Source organism: Anabrus simplex, chromosome 6, assembly GCF_040414725.1.
Source record: "Anabrus simplex isolate iqAnaSimp1 chromosome 6, ASM4041472v1, whole genome shotgun sequence".
Taxonomy (NCBI): domain Eukaryota; kingdom Metazoa; phylum Arthropoda; class Insecta; order Orthoptera; family Tettigoniidae; genus Anabrus; species Anabrus simplex.
The window spans coordinates 150,153,248-150,173,955 of NC_090270.1; positions in this window are offsets into that span (position 1 = coordinate 150,153,248).

Sequence of the window (20,708 nt, forward strand, 5' to 3'; positions counted from 1 at the left end):
GGCACTGATATTTGAAATCGTTTTAAGTTGTTCAATACTTATGCAACTAATCTCACCATCATTTTAATTTCCCCGTCATTTTATGTAGATTTCTGATTTCTTTCCTACGTGCATGATGCAAATCCTTTCAAAATCTCAATAAACTCAAATCATAATACGGAATTCTTATATTTAGTTTTAATGATGTACCTTGATCAGTAATATACAGCAACCGGTCTATATTGTGTCCATTTAATTCAGTTCTGGCCGCACGTTTGTGACATGCTCTATAGTATCTTAATCCATGCTCATGGCGACGGGCATAAATCTCAGCCTCAACGACTGAATGCATTGCAATACGTGTCACCATCTCTGTGTTATTCTACACTTGTAGGCAAACACCTACTACTAAGCTTCAGACACGTAATCTATATCTATCTATACTATATACTATATATAGAAATGTATGTAAGTATGTATGTATGTATGTATGTATGTATGTATGTATGTATGTATGTATGTATGTATGTAAATTACACATCTCCTCCTAAACCACTGGGACAATTTCAACCAAATTTTGAACACTTATTATTTGCTATCTGGAGACGAGCACTGTGGGGGTAAGCCACCTCTATACCCCTTAGGGGGGTTAGGGGAGTCAGGTAAAGAAATAATCGAAAATAGTGTCGAATCCATAGATTTTGGGGTCGCTGAGGTGAATAGTGACACTCCCGATTTTTTAAAAGTCAAATTTCTGCTCCCATTTGGGTGGGGGCAGGGGGGACTGATATATAACATTAAACGAAAATAGTGTCGAATACATAGTTTTCGGAGTCGCCGAGGTGAATTGTACACTTCGGATTTTTAGTATCAGGGGACAAACCACGTGGAGGTAAGACAGCCCAGGAAACCTTAGGGGCGGGGGGGGCGAGGGGGTGAGATATTAAAATCATCGAAAGTAGTGTCGAATCCATACTTTTCGGGCTCGCTGAAACGAGTAGTGACACTCCGTAATTTTTAAACGTCCAAGTTCAGCCCCTTTCGGGGTGGGGGGCGATGGGCGAGTAATATATAAAAATAATATAGTGTCGAATCCACAGTTTTCGGGGTCGCTGAGATAAATAGTGACACTCCTGATTTTTAGCATCACGAGACAAACCACATGGGAGTTATACACCCCAAGAAACCTTAGGGGCAGGGGGGCAAGGGGGATGAGATACAAAAATCATCGAAAGTAGTGTTGAATCCATACTTTTCGTGGTCGCTGAGATGAATAGTTACACTCCGGGATAAGTTCATCCCCCTTTGGGGTGGGGGGCGTGGGAGGAGTGATATATAAAATTAATCGAAAATAGTGTCGAATACATAGTTTTCGTGGTCGCCGAGGTGAATTGTACACTTCGGATTTTTAGTATCAGGGGGCAAACCACGTGGGGGTAAGACAGCCCAGGAAACCTTAGGGGCGGGGGGGGCGAGGGGGTGAGATATAAATATAATCGAAAGTAGTGTCTAATCAATACTTTTCGGGCTCGCAGAAATGAATAGCAACACTCCGCAATTTTTTTATGTCCAATTTCAGCCCTCTTTGGCACAGAGGGTTAGAAAGGGTGAAAAATAAATTGTCAACAATGCCCAAGGTAATAGACGGGTGTATGTTCCAGTATGAGTTTCAAGTATGACTTACTACCTGGAAAACATACTGTGGGAGTAAGACGCCCCTAGAAGCACTACGCAAGCGGGTGAAATATAATCCATATTAATAAATAGAAGTCACTTTGGCGCGATCTATATATACTGTACTATATATATATAAATTAAGGTATAAAAATGAAAACAGACGTGAATTAATGAGACCATTCTAGGCATCCTAGAAACATAAAACTTGGTACCAGACAACCTGACGACTTCAGGATCCCTGGAAAATCCTAAAATTCTCAAATATCTCTGAGAGGGACACGCTGGGAGTTTCAAATCTGCATAAGAACACAGTCGGTGATATTTATCCAGAACGATAACCTATAGGTTTCATGTACTTAAAAGTTTTCTGAAAGTCCTAATTTTTAACCCCCTTCCCCATATCAAGATGGCAGCACAATCTCACAGACGAGTTAGAAAATTGAAATTTGGCAAAATTATAGCTTTTAGTCTGTAGTCGACGGAAAATTTACGAGATGTTTATTAATCCCGGAAAATATCGAAATATGGAGGCAATTTTAATGACGGTGCAGACCTTCCTTTCGAGGCATTTGTTGGCTAAACGGTAAGTCGTATCACAAAACGGATGGCAGAATCTCAGTTCAATTTGGAGTGATCTACAACTTTGGTACTATGACTCTTTGTCGTATCTCTACCCCTTACGTTAAATTTGGCTCTATTTCTGTATTTATTTACATTTTGCACTTTGTACACGTATAATTGATGGTTTGATTCACTTACAGGAAAGATGTGATCATCAAATTCTACACGAATATTGGCCCACCCCGCCAAATTCTATGTTTGAAGCTGTCGCATAAGTATCTGAAATGTAATTCACTGTGTGAAAACCTTACAGAAATTTCATCCTATTCAACGTTTCTAAAATAATCCTGTCTTTAAATAGACGAGATACGAGGAAATATCATAGGGCCAGCCATTTAGATCGCTAAATGAGACCAGAGGCGTCTTTTCACACAATCCGTTTTCAATATGAATGCACCGTTTAGCAGCAGTTATTCTGTAAATAAACGTGAACATGCATATACTTCCGTATGTCGATCTACATTTATTAAAGTCGATTTGTAGCGATCTAGAAAGGGGTGTGCCTTACATTGTAATTAATACTTTACAAATCAATAGTGACTGTCATCAGGAGGGCGTCTGCTGTTGTAATCAGTACTCCCCACATCGACCTTAACTATCAATAGGAATGGGGTCCTTCTCCAACGCCTGTGTTCCATTGTAATGTATAATTCCGTTCTTGATTTGACTAGCAGAAGGCAAGGGAGCGTGCACTTTTTAAAACTCTTTTACCTGATTCTCTTTATCATTAGGTATAGGTGCCCCAGATTATAAACAAATTTACCCATCAAAATGTGACTGACGTTACGCATAGTGAATTGCGGCAGACAAGTGGACCTGTCGTTATCATCACAAGTCTGCAACTCGCACTTCACATTGGAAACAACGTCTGCGGACCTCCCTATGCTTTTTCTCGGATAACGCCAAGAGACATGCAATTAAGAAATTCTTATTCATTTCACGTACAGCAATTTACTTCGATATCCGTATACATTGTAGAATACCGTAGCCAAGCACGGGTACATTTGCTAGTTTTCGTTCATAAAGTAAAAAATCGTGGTCGTGAGAGGTTCAGTGCACTTTTCTTGTAGGGAAGTGATACCATTATATATCTGGTGCAAATTTCTCCTGTTGAAATATTCTCGTTTTCTCATTATCGCTGTGAATGACGTACAGAAGAGAGATTATTATTATTATTATTATTATTATTATTATTATTATTATTATTATTATTATTATTATTATTATTATTATTATTACCGTATTATTATTATTGTGAGATTGATCCACTGAGTGTTCTTAGGCCAAAATGTACTCCGTACCTCAATTAGAACCAAAGATATGATTGCTTCAATGAGACAAAAAATTTAAAATCAAATAATCTGAGGAAGGCAGAAGTTAAGTACGTGATTTATAGTACCTGATGACAAATCTGTGCATGAGTACCTGTCAGTTAAAAAAGAATGAAGGAAATCGACCGGATAGAATGGCCGGACTGACTGACTAGAGTTTTCATAATTTTTAATATATAGATTATTATTATTTCGAATGTGTTATTTAAGTATAAACAATATACCGAGAAAATACCAAAGACACGCGGTGCAGTATTACCGTGGAGAGTTACAAATGTACTTTATATAATACTGTATTTATAGTGTAGACTATAAACAGCGATGAGTTGTAGTTTTTATTTTGAGTACTCACCCCAAAGGCTGCTTGGAAGTTCGACAGCTCGACCATCAAGTGTCATAAATGGCCTAGGCCTCACTGAAGAGGCGAGCCAGGGAAATGAGGAGTGAGTTAATTTTTCGTTGCTTTCCTCGCCAAGCTTGAGTTTGCTATTGCATGTCGGTCTGCAAAGCCCACTGAAAAGTACGGAACAACTGACCATATGAGCGATTTTTTCACACCTATTTTATTTTTGCTAGGGGCTTTACGTCGCACCGACACAGATAGGTCTTATGGCGACGATGGGATAGGAAAGGCCTAGGAGTTGGAAGGAAGCGGCCGTGGCCTTAATTAAGGTACAGCCCCAGCATTTGCCTGGTGTGAAAATGGGAAACCACGGAAAACCATTTTCAGGGCTGCCGATAGTGGGATTCGAACCTACTATCTCCCGGATGCAAGCTCACAGCCGCGCGCCTCTACGCGCACGGCCAACTCGCCCGGTTTTCACACCTATCATAAAAGGGAATGGTTGTATAAGGAATGGCGTTACTAGCATCGACCATACCCCAGTCAAATTCATATTGTCAGTACCAAGGAACAGATTGAGACAGGCAGATCATTGAAGGCAAGAAATCTGTTCTAGCTCACACCAGAAGACAGAACAGTGTAAACGCTAGGTCAGCCAGCAAAGGCATCTTGTAATTTGTGTATAAAGTGTGTTAGCGTACTGTAACTTTTAACAGAATGGGTCAAAGGTTCAGACTAGTGCGGGTTCTCCAAACTTTAAATCATCTAAAGCTAAAGCTTTAGGGTTCAGTCGATAAGGAACGCACATCGGCAACATTTTGAAATCACAGAGATAAAACATTTGTATTTAATAAATATTTGGAATCAACATTTATGGTTAGGCAAGTTCTATTATCAATTAGAAGTATTGAGACTATTAGCACCCCTGGTAAATTCCATAAACTAATAGATTATGCAATTACTACAGTTTTAAAAAAACAACCACCTAACACATAATTAAATTTCCACATACAGTATAGGAGACATCTTTTTTTTTTGCTAGTTGCTTTACGTCGCACCGACACAGATAGGTCTTATGGCGATGATGGGACAGGGAAGGGCTAGGAGTGGGAAGGAAGCGGCTGTGGCCTTAATTAAGGTACAGCCCCAGCATTTGCCTGGTGTGAAAATGGGAAACCACGGAAAACCATTTTCAGGACTGCCGACAGTGGGGTTCGAACCTACTATCTCCCGAATACTGGATACTGGCCGCATGGTTGCATTGTACGGGGACGAGTAAAATGTTGTTAATAACTTGAATTTTTTATTGCGAAACATTTTCGAGTTAAAAGAATATAGAAAGAAAAATTAAGCTCAAGCTCAGTAGTAAATGTCCCTACCAGGTAGATAGCTATTTACTCAAGAAAAATCACATCTATTGGGTGTATTATATTTTTATTTATTTATTTATTTATTTATTTATTTATTTATTTATTTATTTATTTATTTATTTATTTATTTATTTATTTATTTATTTATTTATTTATTTATTTATTTATTTATTTATTATGTGTAAAAGAAAGGAAAGACAAGTTGAAGCTGAGTTGGGAGAATATCAGTTTGGATTCAGAAGAAGCAATCCCAACTGACTGATCATGTAGGATCGAATTAAGAAAGATAAGCTCACGTAAATGGCATTCGTAGATCTAGAAAATGCATTCGATAATGTTGAGTGGACCAAGATATTTGATATTCTTAAGGTGATCGGGATCAGATACCGAGAGGGAAGGTTTATCTGCAATCTGTACAAAGATCAGTGCATAGTGATAAGAATCGAAGGCTATGCAAAAGAAGCTGCAATCCAGAAAGGAATGAGGATAGGTTGCAATTTGTCCCGTCTCTTTTTCGATGTTTATATAGAACAGTCGGTAAAGGAAATAAAAGAGGAATTTGGAAAACGAATCACAGTCACAGGAGAGGAAATTCGAATTCTGAGATTAGCCGATGATACTGTTATTTTATTTGAGTCTGCAGAAGGTATTTTTTTTTTTGCTAGTTGCTTTACGTCGCACCGACACAGATAGGTCTTATGGCGACGATGGGACAGCGAATGGCGAGGAGTGGGTAGGAAGCGGCCGTGGCCTTAATTAAGGTACAGCCCCAGCATTTGCCTGGTGTGAAAATGGGAATCCAAGGGAAACCATTTTCAGGGCTGCCGACAGTGGGGTTCGAACCTACTATCTCCCGAATACTGTGCAGAAGGCATGGGCGGTATGGACAGAGTCTTTAATAAGGAGAATAAGATGAAAATAACCAAATCCAAAACAAATGTGATGGAGTTAAGTCGAACGATGTCAGAGGATGAAGGAAATATTAGATTAGGAAATGGTATTCTTAAAGAAAGTTGATGGTGATTGTAGATTTAGCAGTAGAATAATTAGTGACGACAAAAGTATGGAGGACCTAAAATGTAGACTGACACAAGAAGAGAAGGGCTTTCTTAACGAAAGAAATTTGCTCGCTTCTAACATTGATATAGAAATTACAAAGATGTTTTGAAGACTTTCGTCTGGAGCGTGGCATTTTATGAAAGTGAAAGGTGGACGGTAACTAGCTCAGAAAGAAAGAGCGTAGAAGATCTGAAGTGTGGCGCTGTAGAAGAATGCTGAAGGTGAGATGGGTAGATCGAATCGCGAATGAAGAGATAGTTAATCGAATTGATGAGAGGAGAACGATTTCGTGAAATTTGAAGAAGAGACAGAATGTTAGGACACATCTTAAGACGTCCATGACTTGTTCAGTTGGTTTTTGAGGGAAGTGTAGGTGGTATTTGGGTAGGTGTAGGATGTAGTACATTTATGTAGAAATGGAAAGATTAGCACAGGATAGGGTGACATGGAAAACTGCATCAAACCAGTCTGTATACTGATGACCCTAGCAACAACATGCCAGTGTCCGACTCCATGGCTAAATTGTTAGCGTGCTGGCCTTTGGTCACAGGGGTCCCGGGTTTGATTCTCGGAAGGTTCAGGAATTTTAACCATAATTGGCTAATTCCGCTGGCACGGGGGCTGGGTGTAAGTGTCGTCTTCATCATCATTTCATCCTCACCATGACGCTCACGTCGCCTACGTGCGTCAAATCGAAAGAATTGCATCTGGCGAGCCGAACATGTCCTCGGACACTCCTCGCACAAAATGCCATCCGCCATTTCGTTTAATTTTACACGTCATTTGCACTTTGAACGAAGCAATGGTACTTAATTTACCCAACTCACCGTCTGATAAAATATAAATATATACTAATGTCCTTCATGTTGTTTATCGTGCATAATTTCAGTGGGTTCCAAGAAAACATGTACGCTTTGCATTCAAGTTGTATTTGCAGATAGAATGCAATAAAAAGTGAACGTTTACCCTCAAAATATAGTTATTTATTGCACTAACCTTAGACAGTCAGCAACTCTTCCCCAACGATGTCCGCCATCTCAATCACCGTCGGAACGCTAACCTTAGTATTCCGACTCATACTTCTAACTATGTTGTTGGTCATGCACCTGACCTTACTTCGCACCGACACAGATAGGTCTTACGGCGACGATGGGACAGGAAGGGGCTAGGAAAGGGAAGGAAGCGACCGTGGCCTTCATTAAGGTACAGCACAACATTTGCCTGGTGTGAAAATGGGAAACCACGGAAAACCATTTTCAGGGCTGCCGATAGTGGGGTTTGAACCTACTATCTCCCGAATACTGGATACTGGCCGTACTTAAGCGACTGCAGCTATCGAGTGTACCTGAGCTATGGGGGTGGGTATTCGTCGCCAGCGGTATTGCTTGGCTTTCGTGATCGGGATCGCTACCTCTACATCACTGGACCTAATGAAGCTCGGCGAATGATGTTCGATCCTATCGACGAGGATTGATATCGTGAATCAAATCCAAAGCCTGAGTTAGACATCCTACTTCTGGAGGACTACGCGGTGGCTCAACACACACTGCTACTGCTCCGGCTGAGAAAATGCAAGTTATATTTTCCTTGACCGTCTTATATTTTATTTTAGAGATCTCGGACGTTGTTCTGATCCTATCTTACGGTACGCTGATTTAATCCCAGCTTGGCTAAATCACTGTTGGGTTCTCAATTTTAAAGGATGTAGCGTTCGCCATTGATCAGTTCTCTCCATGCCACGTCGAAGTTTCCATTATGTTTACGACTCATACATAGAAAGGAACGCAAATTGCGCGTAGATAGTGGGTGGTGTATTCCAAGTATACATGACAGTATCTCTTATGAAGCTTATTCCCGAAAGGGAACATTATACGTAATTGAAGTTGATGTAACGCGGTAATTCCGCACCAACATTGGGCGTGGCACAGTACACCCTGACAGCAGTTGAGATAAGAGTTGAGAGACCTGACACAACCAGATATTTTCATACAGAAAGTTAGAATCAATTTAGCAAGCATATTACATATGAAAATAATCACTCAATTAAATCTGTTGAATTCTTTGGTGTTGGAAAAGCACATTCTCTGAAATTTTACCATAATCACTGGGACATTTCCTCTTTTATACGTTAACTCCTAATAAATATCACGAGGTACTCCACAGTGAAAACTACGACTCAATTGTACTCGCGTAAGTTGTATGTGATGTGAGCAATTTATAATGGTATGACCTTGTATTCTTGTATCATTTCTACGCTAATTCAGTATATACTGTACATGCAATAACGTAATGAAAATAAAGTCTCATGGCGCAACAGTCAAGAAGGGCCATGGCCTTCCAAGCGGTCGCTGCTCAACCAGAAGGCTTGCTCATTACGAGGTATCGTGTGGTCGGCACGACGAATCCTCTCGGCCGTAGCTCTTGAATTTCTAGACCAGGGTGGCTATCAGTTATAATCACGTAGATTGAGTGGAGCTCGAATCAGTCTCAGATCCAGGTAAAAATCCCTCACATGGCCGATAATGAAACCTGGGGCCTCCGGGTAAGAAGTAGGTACGCTACACTTACACCACGCATCTGGCATTTTTATAACGATTTATCTCAGATATTTTCGTACAGATAGAATCAATTTAGTAAGCATATTACTTATGAAAATCGTCACTCAATTAAATCTGTTGAATTCTTTGGTGTTTGAAGAGCACATTCTCCGAAATTTTACCATAATCACTGGGGCATTTCCTCTAGCAAACGTTCACTGCTAATAAATATTACAATGTACTTCACAATGAAAACTACGACTGAACTGTACCCGCATACGTTGTGGTGTGTCATTACGCGCGATTGTTTATAAAGAACCCGTCAAAATGTTACGGAATGTCTTTTTATTAAAACGAAACACAGAATTTCAACGTCATAACTATTTCGTTTCGGGCTACAATCAGTACTTCCGATTAACATTTTTATATATTGGTATTTACCTAGAATAGTTGCAATCAGTGGCAATACCTTTTACGTTTCAAGGCAATGTAATTTCGCATCTCGAACATTTTTGACGCTTATATTCTATCTGTCTACAGTATATCCATAAATGAGCTCTATGAGGGTATCTTGAATCGTATTCTGTTTCCAAACACATCTCAAACAAGCAACTTTATCATATACAAGTCTCGGTTTCTTCCCCGAAGCTCCAAATTTACCATGCTTTTTCTATTAATGTTGTGTCACTGAAAGACTCAGTCATCCACGACAGCGATGGGGAACATATTTGTAGCTGAAAGGGAGCGTGGTTTAAACTCTGCGGCAACACACACGCACTTCTCTTCGTATTAGGCCTACATCAAAGGGTGGCCAGAGTCAACAAGACTAGGAACTACTCCGAGCATATCGTTTGAAGTGGTCAAACCAAGCGACCTAATAAAGTGAGCTCTCTGTTTCAAAATTAGTTTCATATCGCGGTACTTCGTTTAGCCACTATTATCAAAAGACGTACTTCGTTCCCTCTGTAGTAGGTCTAATGACTGACACATATTTAAACCTTTGTAAATATTACAATCTTCTTATCCTTTTTCTCCACCGCTTTTCCAACACTTGTGTGTTGGCGGGTGCAAACTGTGTGGCAAATGTGGATTTGGCACTGTTTTACGGCCGGATTTCCTTCCTACCCTCAACCCTACGTGTAGGGATGTAATCACCTTTGTGTGTTTATATGGTTGTTGGTATCCTGGTGTGTTGCCTGGATATGGAGGGGAATGTGTTGGAACAAACATGAACACTCAGCCGCAAGCCAAAATAATTAATCAGGAGGGATTAAAATCCCCGAACCGACTGGGAATCGAACCCTGGACCCTCTGAACCGAAAGCCTCAACATCGACCATTCAGCCAGGGAGTCGGGTGAAAAATATGACAATGCACTTCACAATACAAATTTCGACCCAAATTTACCAGTACATGTCTTAAGGTGTCATTATGTACGATGCTTCATAAAGAACCCATCAAAATGTTCTTGAACTTTCTTCATTAAAATTAAACGTATTCTTAATTCATAACAAATACGACAAGTACGTAGAAAGAATTTCTAGAAAGATTTCGGCTTATTTATTGATGTTACTGAATTTAAATCAGCAGATTTTCAGATCGAACAAACGAACTACTTAAGAGGTGACATTTCTAACAAGGAACGTTCGCCAAGATTTTTTTACAAGTTTCTTTACTTTGCACCGACACGATAGGTCTTACGGCAACGATGGGATAGGAAGGGGCTTGGAGTGGAAGGAAGCGGCGGTGGTCTTAATTAAGCTACAGCCGTAGCATTTGACTGGTGTGAAAGCAAAGATTCTGACTGATATTGGTATGATAATGTGGAAGATTCAGCTCTTATGTTCATCTTAGTAATTTTAGCTTCCATTAGCAGTAATTATAGAAGTTTATGAGTCTTCTTAAAGAAAGAAGTGTACACGGTAAAGAAAAAGCAATCTTGATGAATCTAACATTTGTGTATTTGGGAGCTGAGTAAATACTATCTTCCGTTCAGAATTTTACAATATCACATTCGACTGAAAATCCGGTTTATAGGCTGAAAAACCAGTGTCGAAGCCTTTAGTTCAGAGGGTCCCGAGTTAGATTCCCGGTAGGTTCAGGGATTTTAATCGCATATGGCTAATTCTGGATTCGGTGACTGGTGTTTATGTTTGACCCAATGTTTTCCTCTTCAAATACACAACACATTATTCTACGAACTAACAGAGAAACACGCAACCATGAATACATCCTTCCACACAGCGTTAGCGTCAGGAAGGGCATCCGGCCATAAAAACAGAGCCTAATCTACACATGTGACACAATTCGCACTCGCAACTCCATCAAGTTCGACAGAATAAGAAGAATATCACATTCAACAGGAAGTTAAAAAGTGAAGGTGTGAGTGTTTTATTGTAGAGGAACTGATTATTTATTATCAAGCGCATAGAGTTTGATTATTGCATCGTGGCGTAAGAGGTCAACCTCAATGCTGACCAGGAAAACTCGCACACGAAGGTATTTGTCAAACCTTATCCACTGGTTAAAAAGTATATGTCTAAGGGATGAAGCAGGAAATGTGCACAGTTGAATTATTGTTTTTATCTCCATGTGTTTATCCGTAGTAAATTGCAAAGATATTTTCTTGATTGATTTAAGAAGGACAAGGTGCCATTCGGTTTTATCGTTAAGAGAGAGATAACCATCCCGATATTTATTCTTAAAATGTGTCGTCATCAAGACACCCAAATATGTATCATTCGCCCCGGCGTATAGTAAACAATTCCTGCAATTGACGGTTCCGTATTATTCAATACTAGCAAATGTACCCGTGCTTCGCTTCGCTGTTCTACATTGTATACGGATATCTCCATAAATTACTGTAAAGGTGGTGAGTAAGATTATACATCTCAGCGCCACCCGAGAAACAAAACAGGGAGGACGTCATACGTTGTTTCCGATGAAAGGGAAGCATTGGGTAAGTTTTGGTGATAATGGCAGGTCACATTTCCCACTGCCAGTCACAATCGAGTTGGAGACATTTGATTGTAATCGAAAAATGCAGCGCTGTTTAACGTATCAACAATCGAGACACGTCAATAAGTCATAGGACCAAAGTTGTAGATCTCTCAAAATTCAACGGTGATTATGCTATCTGTTTTGTAATACGACTTACCGTTTACCTACCAAATACCCCGAAACGAAGATCTGCACCACCATTAAAATGTATTCATACATCTATATTTTCTGGGGCCAACATTTATACATTTGAACAGTTTGGAATTATTGAGGGAAAATTCCAAACTGTCCAGGTTTCGGGATTAGCACTCGCATACATACGGAGTAATTAAGGAAGAAAATAGTACAGTTAAGTTGAAAATAATAGAAAATGGGATTATAACAGTTGACAGTCGCATAGGAAAAGTATGTAAATACCAAGTGGATGTGTTGGAAAATAAAATACCACTCAATAAATTGCGATTAAGTTGTGGATATAAGAAGGCGGTAACGGAGGACAAATTTAGGCACAGCAATTCTTAGGTAAACATATAAGATGACTTACGGTGTTATTACTTAAGCCTACAGAGGCAAGACAGAGGCAAGAAATTAAAGCGGAAAACAGAAGTAGAATAAAAATACAGTAAAAATTATAGGAAATGCCAGAAAATACCTTACGGTGTGAAGTATACACACCGCGGTACTGTTCAAATATTAACAACGCCCCTTAGTGCTATTCGAGGACGATTGGAACCTCCAAAGGTGTTCCGCCAATATCCCGCAGAATGACCGATTGACGTGTCTTTTGCTTTCTACCCAAGGAACAACGACGAGTTTACAGGAATGACGACGAAAATGGAAATACGTCACTTCCCTACTGGCAAGCAGTCAGAGACGTTACCATGGTAACCTGTAGGTTTGTTGTCGGTCTGTCGGTCACTCAATGCAGAGCATGAGATCGGCACAAAATAGAAATTTCCTCCGTCAATTGAAGAGTAAGCGAAATTATGTACATAACAAGATTTGTTTATAATGAATGGATGTTCCACATATACTCCACGGTTTATACAGAAAATCAATACCAGTAGTATAAGAGAAAATGGAAGAAAACACTTCTGGCTTTCCTATAACTCCCCCTCCGCAGTCTATTCAGAGATTTTGAAATCATTTCCATATCAAAACCTTCCCGGGGATGAGTATACTCTAATTATGAAATTTGGTCGAGGTCTAACAAGCCGTTTCACCGTGATGGTGGAACAAACAAACAGGCACGAAAGATAAATAAAACTGTCAGAGTCTCGAGTTGATCTAAAACGGTCAAATATCCGAAAAAAATGACAAAACAAACGAAATTACAGACAGTGGACCCCCTAAAACTTTATTTATGTAGATTATACCAACATCTGTCAGGCACTTCGCGAACGTTCCTTTAAGTGAGTCGAGTAACGTAAATTATTCCCTTTATTGGTATTGCATGCAATAATTTTTCATAGTATGATGAATTTATTTATTTTCAGTCAATTTAATTAAAAAGAATTTTGATTCGTCGCGACGTAAATCATCGAATGTTTGATCCATGCATTGACGTTTCCCAGTTTCATTGTTCGTGTCTTGATATGAGAGATATAAGAGGTGTGTGCATGGGGTTATGTTGTATTAAAACATAGCATTAATGTTATTTGTAGCAGGCAATAGTTCACCAAGCTGCCAGAGTCGTAAACATGGTCCTCTATTACTAGATGAATGGAGGTACGACCTTATGGCATACTGTAGTATATGTGATATGCATCTGTTAGAAATTGAGTAACCTATACCTCTAGTAGTGGTGTCGACCGTGTCTACACAGTAAGGACTTTAGTCAGTACTGTGATAATAATAATAATAATAATAATAATAATAATAATAATAATAATAATAATAATAATAATAATAATATAATAATATATTATTATATTATTATTATTATATTATTATTATATTATACTATTATTATTATTATTATTATTATTATTATTATTATTATTATTGTGGGGGTGGCAGATTGCTTGGCTGGGAATAAAACGACGCCATTTTTTGTGTAGACGGGCGTGGATCCACGGTACCTACTTCAATCAGGTGCAGGGACAATTTAACAACTTAGTACGTATGGTATTCTTTAAATCATGATCTCGCTGACTGTCAGTGTTTACGTCACTGGGAATCGGAGTTTAACCAATCAGGGACAATTTGTAATAACATAGCGTGGAAAATAATTACAGTAGGTAAAGGGTCATTTTCTGTACTATTTTGAGTATGGAAAGAAGGTAATTACGTCATATTATTAAATAAAGAATACATTTTCACCAGGCAAATCTGACTAACGCTACCTTATAGTCTTGGAGAACTATCGTGTATGAAGTTTAATAGCTCCTAGGGTAATTTTATATTTCTATTGCAAAATCTCGTTATATCAATGAGGTTTAGGAGGGTGTCTTCATCATTTAGAAGGAAATAAATGACATCTAGAAGAAAATTTCTAGAATTTGACTTGTCTCTTTCCTTCAGCTCCGTGGTCTGTGGGCAAAACGATCGCAAGGTCTTCTTCCAAAATCTTGGCTTTGATTGCCGAACAAGTTATGATGAATATTAATTCTTTTTCTTAGCAGTAATATCGACAAAAGTTTCCAATCACTTTTAACGTTCTTCATTGCGAAAACCTGAGTATACACTTCTTCTTTAATCATTGTACTAAGGAACCAAGTGTCTACCTTCAAGTATTTTAGGATATAATTCTATTTAAATTTTTGCTTGTATACAAAAATACTGCTCATCACTTACATATTTCATTTCAACGAATATTATTGTACTACTACTACTAGCCTACTACTTCTACTAATACTGAGATTAATAATAGAAAATAATAATCATTAAAAGAAGGATCTACCACGGTATATCTATATTGTGATCCTTCAAAGTATTTACTATCACAACATTTGCAAATCTATGCTTCACTCTACAGATCTTTGAAAAAGAAACAAATAAACAGGAAACACCGTATCACTGATACATGAAAGCGTAATGCAACATCATGACATGATCTACAACCGAATAATATGTAAATAGCAAAGCAACGTAGCGGACACTGCCACCGCGGCCGAGTGGAAAATTTACTGATGGACCAGAAGAAGTGACACATTTTTCTACTGACCTTGACGGATTTGAATGACTAGGATGGTGATGTTGACTATACCTCTTCAGAGAGTATCCAAGTGCCATACCTGAAATCAAAAGAATACGCGTTATATTCAAGTATTCGTGCGACGAACATGACACCTAAAATACATCAAGCAGAATATCTATCCCATGCTATGATTACATAATGTATTTTTAATACGCTACAGTGAGACAAGTTTAGTTAATGAGGAAGAAGCTTCCTTCGTTAAAGGAATAACTCGGTTGCACCCACCAAAGTTGAAACACTATTTATTCCTTTCATGCGTTTCTACATGAATACTCAAACACATTTATCCCTATATTCCAGCACAGGACGTGTAATTATCTTATTCCCAGTTAATTGTAGTCGGGACCACTTGTTGACTTGCGACAGTTTTACGGCCGAATACAGTTCCTGACGTAACCGAGTGTGAGGAGATGCTATCTTTTTCCTATGGTAGTATGGTGTTGTGTGCAAATGAAGAGGTGTATTAAAACAAGTGGAAATACCCAGTACACAAGTAAGAGAAACTGATGCGGCTAAAATCCCCAGCTCGGCATAGAATCAAACGCGGAACCTCCGAACCGAAATCCGCAACGCGGACTTAACCTAGCATTGGCCGGGATTCGAATCGTGGCCGCCGTCGTGAGAAGCTAGTGACTACAACCATCAGCTGTCACGCCTCCATCATCGTTGAATTTTAAGACTTACTATTCCCCCGCCCCATTCTTATTATCATTATTATTACCATCATTATTATTATCATCATCATTATTATTATCATGATTTTGTATGGCTATTGCTGGCCTTATGAAGGTCTTGTAAGGCAGACCTTCAGGTGAGGGTGGATACCATCTGCCTGATAGGGGGAAAATACGTATTACTGTGGTGAAGAATATTGTTACGTGTCGTGTATGACACGGAGAAATTTTGAGGAAAGCGCAAACAGCCAGTCCCCGAACCAAGAAAATTAATCATTCAATCAAATTCCCCTATCCTGTCGAGAATCAATCACAGGGGGGGGGGGAGGGGAGGGGCGGCTCCGACCCAAAGAGCCCTACTCTGACCATTCAGCCTACGATCCGGACATAGTCTAGAAAAAAATAGAGTACTGGAACAAGCAGGTGGAAGCAAAGAGCACCATGGTCGCCTATCAACTCTCTCAAGTTCGGAGGCCTCACGAGGTTGCCCCTTGTTGCTATTTTCACACAAGGCAAATACTGGGGATAGGAATTGTTCTGGCGACAGCGGATAATTCATATCCAAGAAGAAGGAATTATTTGATTATATTTTATGGTCAACCAGATGCTTGAGGGCAACTTTCACTCTCCATGTAATTTTGCACTTACATCCAAGTTCGAAAGGGAAAGAAGAAAGGAAGTTTATTGCTCACTTTCCTTAAGAATAATCTTACGGTCCGATTGCGTGCTGAGAAGGAGTTGTTAGAAACTGCATGATGCATAATACATTCGGTAACTACTGAAATATTAAAATAAGCTCAGCTAAAGGTACAAAGACATATTTACACAGTGTTTATGTTATTTATATGTAATTTTAATGTTGACATAGAGCCTCCGTGGCTCAGGTGGCAGCGTGCCGGCCTCTCACCGCTGGATACCATGATTCAAATCTCGGTCACTCCATGTGAGATTTGTGCAGGACAAAGCGGAGGCGGGAAAGGTTTTTCTCCGGGTACTCCGGTTTTCCCCGTCATCTTTCATTTCAGCAACAGTCTCCATTAACATCTCATCTGTCAGTCATTTTTCATTGCCCCAGAGGAGTGCGACAGGCTTCGGCAGCTGGCATATTTCCTATCCTCGCCGATAAATGGGGGCTTCATTCATTCCATTCCTGACCCGGCAGGATGACTGGAAAAAGGCTGTGGATTTTCATCTTAAACTTCACATAGAAAGTAATTAAGTACGTTAAAATTGTTTTACGTGTTTTTCTAACTGGTTTCAAAATTAACTTTTTTTTGCTAGTTGCTAGTATTTAAACGTCGCATAACGCATCGAAGGTTTTTCGGCGAAGTAAAGATGGGGAAGGGATAGGACTGGAAATGTAGTGGCTATGACATACAGCCAGGTGTGAAAGTAGCAAACCACGAAAAATCATTTTCGACAGACGGATTGGGACTCACCATCTCCAGAATTCAAGCTCAGAGCTACGCAACGATAACCACGTGGCCAACTGGCTCAGTTTTTGTTATTTCTCAGGAAGTCCATACCATAGGTCTACGATATACAGTGTTTTCAAAAAATGTGTGGTTATGTCATTTTTCTATACATTGGGTACGAATGACGTAATTTGGTATGGGAAGGAGCATTGCTTCGAATTTGGTCGTGATGATACGTGAAGACGGTCTAGAATGTCTAGAATAACGGCTGAGATAATTCGTCGTGTTGACTGCGTCTCAGTACACTGAGCTAAGCAGTGCTCGCTCGCAGGTCTGTGCGTACACGAAGATCAGTCGCGAATTATGTGTCCGTGGTTGTTACAACATTTTCGCAGAATATTACCATGAATATTACAGTTATTGTGGCATATTAGTGTTTATCTATTGCATTTTGATGAATTATCGTCGATATAAAAATTGTATAACGCATTAAACTTGTTTTAATGTTCACACACAATTTACGCATTTTCCCGGCCCAAGTTCCACATCATTTCCACAAATTACACGCTAATTCAGTTTGCAATAAAAATTATTACGTTTCAATAATTTGTCTCAAAATTATTATAGAAAGTTCATGTCAGTGTTAGGTCCGTTCGAGGTTAAGTGTTAGAATTCTAATGGATCTCCCACTTTACGATTATCAAGCAGGAATAAAACAAATAATTTTCTTGTTTAAGCTACACAGCGAAGAATTGTATTTCTTTTAAAAAAAGAGCATTAAATATTCCCCAGGCACGTTTACTATCACAGCAGCGGGCTGCAAGTTTTATTAGTCACATATGTTGCGTATTGTTTCAACCTTGTTTCTAAAAAGATGACTCCCATTTACTGTGAGTTATCGCTTCTGTCAGCAGGCGGATAAGGGGAACGTAATATCTCCAGCAATAAATGTTGACGCAATTAAAGCTGAACAACAAAACAGCATCATGTCTGTCAGAACATGTTCCTTCAACTTTTGTAGCCTAGAATTAGCTATTAAAAAGGCACTTTCCAGATATTATGTCCTCTGAAGTATGTGGACTATCATTTCGCTATGAAGAAAAGCAAAATTACACCACTCACTAAACTGTGGAAGATGGAAGAAAAGGTAATGTTTTCATTGTGTGAGTGTTAAAGCGAAGAATACTGCGTGAAATATTCTCACTGTCGATTCGATTTAATTTTTCTTTGCAAATTAATATTTATAATAATTGGACACAATTTCCTACAGAGGCCAGTTTAGGAAACACCATCGGACTAACAGGGGTAAGCTATGGCGCATGGGGCACCGATTCGACCAACCTTTGGTACACGTGTAGGACATGACTAGGAGTACAAGAGGTGCAAGTAGTAATGCGCGATTCTCGGCCGTTTTCAAGAAATTAATTGATGAACAATTCCAGTGTGCTTATGTACAAGCTATGTTTGCGGAAAAGACGATGATCTCGTGGCGCAGCAGCGATAGCTTCGCTTTGTAAGCGCGGGATCGCTGACTCGAATCCGGCCGATGGACAATTTTCTTCAGATGTTTCACATGTTTCACATTTTGTGTTTAATCACGCTAACCACTACACCAGAGAGGCGGACGTTTTCGAATCAATTCCAATATCTTTTAGCGGGGAAAATGGTTCTAAAAGAATCGTACGGGAGCTGTTTGAAAATTAATACTTTTATTCCCGGTATTTTGTACATTGTATCTTTCTTTCTTAATCTGTTTACCCTACAGGGTTGGTTTTTCCCTCGGACTCAGCGAGAGATCCCACCTCTACCGCCACAAGGGCAGTGTCCTGGAGCGTGAGACGTTGGCTCGGGGGATACGACTGGGGAGGATGACCAGTACCTCCCCCAGGCGGCCTCACCTACTATGCTGAACAGGGGCCTTGGTGGGGGATGGGAAGATTGGATGGAGCAGGCAAGGAAGAGGGAAGGAAGCGGCCGTGGCCTTAAGTTAGATACCATCCCGGCATTTGCCTGGAGAAGTGGGAAACCACGGAAAACCACTTCCAGGATGGCTGAGGTGGGAATCGAACCCACCTCTACTCAGTTGACCTCCCGAGGCTGAGTGGACCCCGTTCCAGTCCTCGTACCACTTTTCAAATTTCGTAGCAGAGCCGGGAATCGAAGCCGGGCCTCCGGGGGGGGGGGACAGCTAATCACACTAACCACTACACCACAGAGGCGGACACAATTTATTCTACCCTATTTTTTATTCCCTATCGCGCTGTTCACGCGACGAATTACTGCACTAACTAGGATGATATTGGCACACAGAAGCAGGGAAAACAATAATTACTGCAGCATCTTGAGCAAGTGATAAATGCCGTATTTTTGCATTTTTGTACGATTATTTTCAGAACCCCTTTTCCGCTAAAAGATAATTTATTGGAATTGATTCGAGAATGAACATTATATATATATATATATATAATTCCTTTTTTTTTTGCTACTTGCTTTACGTCGCACCGACACAGATAGGTCTTATGGCGACGATGGGACAGGAAAGGGCTAGGAGTGGGAAGGAAGTGGCCGTGGCCTTAATTAAGGTACAGCCCCAGCATTTGCTTGGTGTGAAAATGGGAAACAACGGAAAAACATCTTCAGGGCTGCCGATAGTGGGGTTCGAACCTACTATCTCCCGAATACTGGATACTGACCGCACTTAAGCGACTGCAGCTATCGAGCTCCGTATGAACATTATTGAAGTCACCTTAATTTGTGAGAGATGTGAAATATTTGAAAAAATCCTCCATCGGCGGGATTCGATCCAGCGATCCTGCACTTAACGAAGCGGAGTGCTTGGCGCTGGGTCACGAGCTCCTTGTCTTTTTCGCATACATAGTTGGAATTTTTCATAAATTAATTTCTCGGAAACGGCTGAGAATTACGCCTTACTACTTTCACCTGTTATCCTCCAGGTCGTGCCCCACATGTGTAACAAAGGTGGATCGCATCGGTCCCCCATGCGCCATAGCCTCCCCTCGTAAGTGGCGTTGGTCTTCTAAGCCCACGTTGGTGGGTTAGATCCTAGCCTAGTCCTGTGACACCTGAAGGTGCTCAGATCCGCAAGCCTAGTGTCGGTAGATTCATTGACGCGTGATATAACTCCTTCAGGAAAAAAATACGGCTTGTCGAAGTCTCTGGAAACCACAGCTGTGCATCCCTAACCACGCGGCCAACTCGCTTAATGAACGTGCAAATTGATACGCAGACAACCTACTGTAGATGACAATAAAAAATAGCGCCATGTGGTATCTGAGACAATTATCATCGTCATTCACACTACTACTGAAACATGGTATTGTTAGAGATTCACAGAAGTTACTCTGAAACAGCATAGCAAATCCGTCTGCAATGTTACGAAAGTCAAAATCGGGTTATGTACACTTGTGTCCTCATCCCGACATGCTGCAGGTCTTGTCAGGCCCATCTGCGAATGAGGAGAGTTACATGTACCATTTTAACCAC